This window comes from Alosa pseudoharengus, unplaced genomic scaffold (genome assembly GCF_046254945.1).
Source record: "Alosa pseudoharengus isolate Yale_2024_CS ecotype anadromous, Long Island Sound unplaced genomic scaffold, YU_APseudo_1.1 YU_APseudo_1.1_scf_11, whole genome shotgun sequence".
Classification (NCBI taxonomy): domain Eukaryota; kingdom Metazoa; phylum Chordata; class Actinopteri; order Clupeiformes; family Clupeidae; genus Alosa; species Alosa pseudoharengus.
In genome coordinates, this window is record NW_027468576.1 from 32,289,545 (window position 1) to 32,296,081 (window position 6,537).

At 44.5% G+C, this 6,537-nt stretch overlaps 1 protein-coding gene across 1 annotated transcript in view; it reads right to left on the bottom strand.

Annotated features, from left to right (window-relative positions):
- nek7 (NIMA-related kinase 7) overlaps positions 1–6,257 on the bottom strand; it is a gene marked incomplete in the record, with an annotated part of 54,348 nt that extends 48,091 nt beyond the window's left edge. Inside the window, 1 exon segment of the mRNA XM_076278906.1 lies at positions 5,993–6,257.
- Between the last annotated feature and the right edge of the window lie 280 nt (positions 6,258–6,537).

Sequence of the window (6,537 nt, forward strand, 5' to 3'; positions counted from 1 at the left end):
AGTGGTTATGGAATGGGTTGACATGGCCCTTTGAGATCAACATACAAAAAAAAAATGGTCCTCCTAAACCCTACGGTTCTCGAGATATTCACAGAAAACTGTGTCTTCCCTACCCTCCTTTCGGGGGGTCCAGTCCAGCAGGTGGGCTACAGATCAAAAAAAGGAGGTTCCATGCTATCCATGTGGGGTTACATGCCCACCAAGTTTCGTGTACCCCGGTCTTACAGTGTCCCGGGAATCCTTGACGGAAATTTGGACATGCGAAAAAGAAAAGAAAAAAAAAGAAAAGAAAAAAATCTGTCTAAACCTATATGACCGCCGCTTCGCTGCGCAGCGGTCATAATAAACAGTCTGTATTGTTACATTTAATTATACTTCTGGGTATAATTCATTTGTATGCATTCACCACTAGTATTATTATTTTCACATTGATTATTTAAATTCTGTAAGAATACACTATACACGAGCTATCCGGTAAGTGTAGTATTTTTACAGTGGAGGCACCACGCTATTTAATTATTTTATTGTCTTTAATTATTAGCCTACTGTGGTATTCAGGAATAGTTCAGCCAGCTCACCATTCCACCGCTGAGACCTTCAGGATCCTGTTTGCACCATTGTGTTATTTATTGTAACTAGTGCCTATGCACACACCCGTTAAGAAGGGGTTACACTTGGTTATGGTACCTTTGGCAGCAATGACAAATTCAAATCCTCTTGGGAATGATCCTACGCATTTCTTTTTAGATTTTTTCATCATTGGTGGAAAGCTACACTGAGGCTTCTCCTTCGTTAAGGTTCTCTCATCTCCACAAAGGAACTGTGGATCTCATTCATAGTGACCCTTGGGTTCTATCTGATCAAGTCCCCCCACTTCCCAGATCAGGAAGATTGTTTGTGGCTCCAGAGCTCTTCAATTTAAAAAAACAAAAAGATGTAGGCTACTGTGCTTTTGGACACTTTTCAGTGCAGCACAATTATTCTTGTATCCTCCCCTGATCTGTGTCAAGTCAATTCTATCAACTTCATGGCTTGGTTTGCCCTCAAACATACACCTTCAAAGGTGAGACATATGTGTGCTTTACCTAATTATGTCCAGTGAATTCCACTAGGCATAGGTGGGCTTCAATCAAGTTTTAGAAGCATCATGCTGTGCAAATGTCATAACTAAAGGCCTGAATACATATATGCAAGGTAATTGTCTGTGTTTGCCTTGTCATTGTAACATTTTTGTGCATAGATTGAGAAGAAAAAATTTAAATAGATTTGTGCATAGATTGAGAAGAAAAAATTTAAATAAAACATTTTAAGATGAGTCTGAAACATTACAAAATGTGGAAAAGCACTGCAGGCCTACATGTCACTCGATGCCATCATTGACTGCATTTGCCTAGCTATCATAACATCAACCAAATTTACTGAAAATAAGCACAAACATTCTAGACATTTTTGTTTTACATTTGCATCACTGGACCAATTCTATTCACACTACAAGTACCAGATGGCCACTTGGTATCAGAATGTGTTTTAGATAGTGAGTAAAAGGGAGAATTGGACATAACTGACATGAAGCCCAGCCAAACCCAGGTATGAATCACGTAAAAGGGACGGTGTTGACACCAGATGACCAATGACAAACATGGAGAGGGAGAAATCTGCATTGAGAAATCTGCATATTTCACTGAATTAAGAAGACTTATGTACATGACTATTGAGTTCAAGAGGGTCCCCACCACTACCAAATCTGCACAGGAAAAAATAGCCTATTCTACTCCATTAAGCACTGGGCACTGTGTTTCATCCGAATGTGTCATTGGAATGCACACAAGAACCATTTAAAAACAGCATATTTCTGCATTCCAATATTCCCACTGTACCACAGGTCTTACAAAGCACTCAGTGACTTAATTCTGGTATTTATGTATGTTTGTATTATGTTTGGATTAGGCCTGTAGCAATAAAGTATAATACTGTAGCGTCGGTGGATGTTCATGTCTAACGTTGAATGAGTGTCTCCCAGAATGCAGTGCGAGTGAATGCTAGAATGTGTAATGTCGATTATAATAGTTGTAGTTACGTTTACCATGTTGTGTATTTGTTAGCGTGTTAGTCTCTTTAGTTGTACCTCATGTGTTTATCCTTGTGTTGATGTGTGTGGTAAACCCTTATTGTGTGTAGTATGTGCAGCTGAGACTACCCCTGTGTTGCCCTATGTAGTTGTCTGTGTCCATATGAGTCTTCCTGTTCCAATAAATGGCCGTCCTGGCCAAAGGTGAATCTTGTCTGAGAGTGAGATCGCTACATTGGTGTCAGAAGTGGGATGGGCCCCTCCCGGGGCGTGAAGATCTACGCCAGATCAAGACGGAGAAGAAGGCCGAAGACCAGACCAACAAGATGGCGGCGGACCTCAGCAGATGTTCCAATGGTTCTTTTAAGGACTAGCCAGCTCGCCAGTTCGGAGGATGGAGGACCTGACGGCCCGGCGCGGGACCTGTGCAGGCGACCAGCGGGACCAGCCCTGCACAGCCGACGAGAGCTGCCAGCGCTGGAGGAAGCGGCCCCGGCTGAGGAGTTCCCGGCTCGACGCCGATGTCGATGCTGCCGTCATCCGAGGATCTCATCCATAGAGAGCGCGAACTCTCTGACGACCTTGGAACACGACCACAGCGGCCGGGTTTACACCGCCAGCTACGGAAGAGCGTCAGCTGCCGGTCGAGAGTGTGATGGAGTCATAGCTGCTAGTTCGGGAGCTTGCGGTGCTCCAGCTAGTGACCAAGAGGGTAACGTCGACCTGTAGAGCCTTGGGAGCTATCGTTTTGTGGACTGTTTAAGTTTGAAGTGCGCACGTTCGACACAAGTCGGCGCAATGTTTTTCATGTTTTGTGTGAGTTTCTGTGTGTCCCGAGCCTGCTGAGAGGGTCGGGGTCTCCATTTCCCGCCACAGTGGAGCATCGTTGTGCTCGAGAGACAGCCGACAAAAGTTCTACACGAGGGCAGCGCGAGGAGGGACCTCGACGTGGACTGCTGACCGCCTGGAGATCGGCACACTGTGGACAGATGGCAACGGCCACGAGCTGTCACAGTAGCCGGAGGGGGCTACCGAACGTCCAGGGGTTCCAGCGTATCCGGGGGTTCGGCTTGCAGTGGGACTGTTTGCTGCTGTTTGAGGTAGTGCAGCTGCACGGCGGGAAACTGAGGGCCCAAGCGACACCACGACCCACGTCTGGCCGGTTCTGGTGCTTGTTCGGGGGAGAACTGACGTGACAGAGGCAGCCGAGAGCCCTTCCAGTCGGGATGGGTTATCGTGCAGCCGGAGGCTTTCCGGTCACTTGGACTAAGCACTGGGATTGACACCGACGCAGCCGCGAGCGGTGAGCTGAGCTGTCATTGCCGGGGACGACAATGGCTCGGGAGGGGGTTATGTAGCGTCGGTGGATGTTCATGTCTAACGTTGAATGAGTGTCTCCCAGAATGCAGTGCGAGTGAATGCTAGAATGTGTAATGTCGATTATAATAGTTGTAGTTACGTTTACCATGTTGTGTATTTGTTAGCGTGTTAGTCTCTTTAGTTGTACCTCATGTGTTTATCCTTGTGTTGATGTGTGTGGTAAACCCTTATTGTGTGTAGTATGTGCAGCTGAGACTACCCCTGTGTTGCCCTATGTAGTTGTCTGTGTCCATATGAGTCTTCCTGTTCCAATAAATGGCCGTCCTGGCCAAAGGTGAATCTTGTCTGAGAGTGAGATCGCTACAATACACTAAACAACCTTTCTGCAGTATTGCTTATCCTGCTTTTAGGGACTATTAGGGGTTTGCACGGATGTCACGTTCTGGCCGGTAACCATGGTAACTCAGTTGGCGATACTCAGTGAATGAAGTACAATGGAGTATTATGCACTTTAGATATCTTACGTGATTGTAGCCGTGTCTAAACAACAGAAAAGCTCATCAAAATGTGTGTAAGATGCAAAGGCATATAGGGCAGGACTTGGACCACAAGAAAAGGCGCGATATTTTGAGAAATTACGGTTTATTGACAGCGCAGATCCATATGAGTTGGGTGAGGGAGACGAAGTACCAAATTAAACCACAAGCGCCACCCTTCCTCTAATAACTTCTGGCATTATTCTCCTTTCTCCCTGGTTTTTTTATATCTTTTGGAAGTCGATACCTACACCAGATGTTTTTCTCAGTCTGACCTATTGGTACAACCTAAAACACAGCAATAATTAACCATTTTCCTTGACGATCTTAGGGATTTACTTCAGTGCCTAATGCTTTCTAATGAGGCGAGTATCTCCAATATGGCCACGTCCAGATCTGATGACACGCCGTGCAAACCCCTATCGGAACTCCCCCTATTACCGTCGGTCCCGTATTTCCACCGCCTTGCGTGTATGTGTCACTTATATCCATTTCTATACAAACCAAGACAGCGGACTCCTAAAGAGACGCAACCACCCACACCATAGGTGTATCTAAATTAGCTATGTACCAAAAATGACATTTTACCGTGACTCAAAGAGCTGTAAACAGTGTTGTAAGGCTGCGTGTACGCAACCGCTTGGAGCTCCAGTGGAATTTTAATTTCACGACAAGAATTCTCGGTCTAACCGTCCATGTGCCGTTGAAACGGTGTAAATAGGCGACCCATCAGGCCAGCACTCTGAGCGTGGTAAACAAAATCGGATATTCCAGGCAGTAAATGCTCCCGTTAAGAACCAAACCAGTACAGATTTTGTTCAAATCTACACACCTATGGCTAGTGAAAAATGTAAGGTTAATTTAGCAAATGTTATTTTGAAGTGTTAAAAAACATCGTTGTTTTAGAATTTCTGAAAAAAAGTGGTGATAATTGGGGGTGTTAATTGAAAAAGCAGAGAACACTTTGTTATGATGAAAAGACGGACATATATCATTATGTTACAGAATACATCTGTCATAGTCCAGATCACCGGTTACGTAGGCCAAGCTGTATAACTATGAGGAGCACGTTATGAATTAAGTTTACTTCCTACTGAACACCTACAAATGACAACAACTCATCACTCGTTGCAATAATCTGCTGCCAGCAGTAGCAAGATGTGACACGTTCACACAGCTTGTGTAGCAATGGTTCAAAACCAGCTATGACTCACTACCACTGCATGAAGTCATTTTGAGGACAAGTTTGACCCACGTGTATAGTTTTAGCCTTGCACTGTCCATTATCCAAACTAAATTACAGTCAGTCACATACATACAGAAAAATGTTAGTGGCCTATTCAAGCAAAAGGTTCAACGACTTTGATAACTCAATTTCACACCTCAATTGAAGTAGCCCGTGTACAAATAAACTTGTTACAATATGTTTGTTACATTATAATAGTTACATTACATTCAATGTTACACCAAACTAGCTACACAATTCAATGTAACACTGTAGGCTACTAGCTACATTATAATGTAACTCTTCCGCGCGCTCCAAAGCGCTTCCTTACTTCAACTTTAACAGAAGACGTCAGTGGTGACACAAGGGATTCCCTAACAGTACACAAGCTAAATGACGTTAGCTAGCATGCTATTTCACTGAGTGAATGTAAGATTATAATAATCATTTTGATGTTTTCCTAAACTCTTTAATTCCTAAATGGGTAGGAGAAGCATATGGTTCTCCATTTAAGCATTGCTTGACAGAACTGACCCATTAGCTGACACTGGCTATCCGACTTCAACAGCAAGCTGCCAACGTTACTTGGCTAACTAGCTAGCTAACTTCCTAAAGTTTGAGGAAAACTTGCTAAAGTGCGCAGACAACTTACTGACGTTGTCTCGCTAAACAGGACATCATCATTTAGCATTTGCTAATAGTGTGGCTACGTCTAAATCCACGAATCCTACAAAGCATGCTGAGAAAAATGATGCACGAAATGTAAAGGCAATTACTTGAACCGAGGGTTAGAAGGCTAATTAGCTAGGCAAGTAGCAACTTTCCCATTGCGTTTCTTCTTACCAGGAAGTGGCAGCCTAGCTATGCCTCCACAGTCTGGGGTTTGCGATGATGATGGCGGATCTTCTGCTTCTCTTCAAGCCAAGGTCGAGCGGTAGTAGAGCTCGGGGACCTCACTGGACACGTTCCGAATAAAAGACAGAGGAACGTCTGTTGTCAACGAGTTTTGTAAGGCGGTTGTCTGCTCAGACACTTTCCCTCAGCTGCTCACCATTCCTGACCCGTGCCAGTAATGTAAACATCCCAGCATTCCCAGACGGAGGAAAGGGGCGGGGTGATTGTTGAACTTGAATGTTAACTTTCACTGTCAAAATCCGTTAGCAGCAGTCTCAAATTGATTAGAGCAGGGGTGGGCAACTAATTTCCCCAAGGGGCCACATGACAAACTGGGACTGTTGAGGAGGGCCTGACCCAAAATACCGAACTCAAGTCTGAACTCAATTCTGTTCAATTCTATTCTGTTCTTGTATAACATTAAGTAAATCATATGGTTTTGTTTACTAGCAGGGATGGATTACTGAACGGGCCTACTGGGCCCAGGGGTCAGG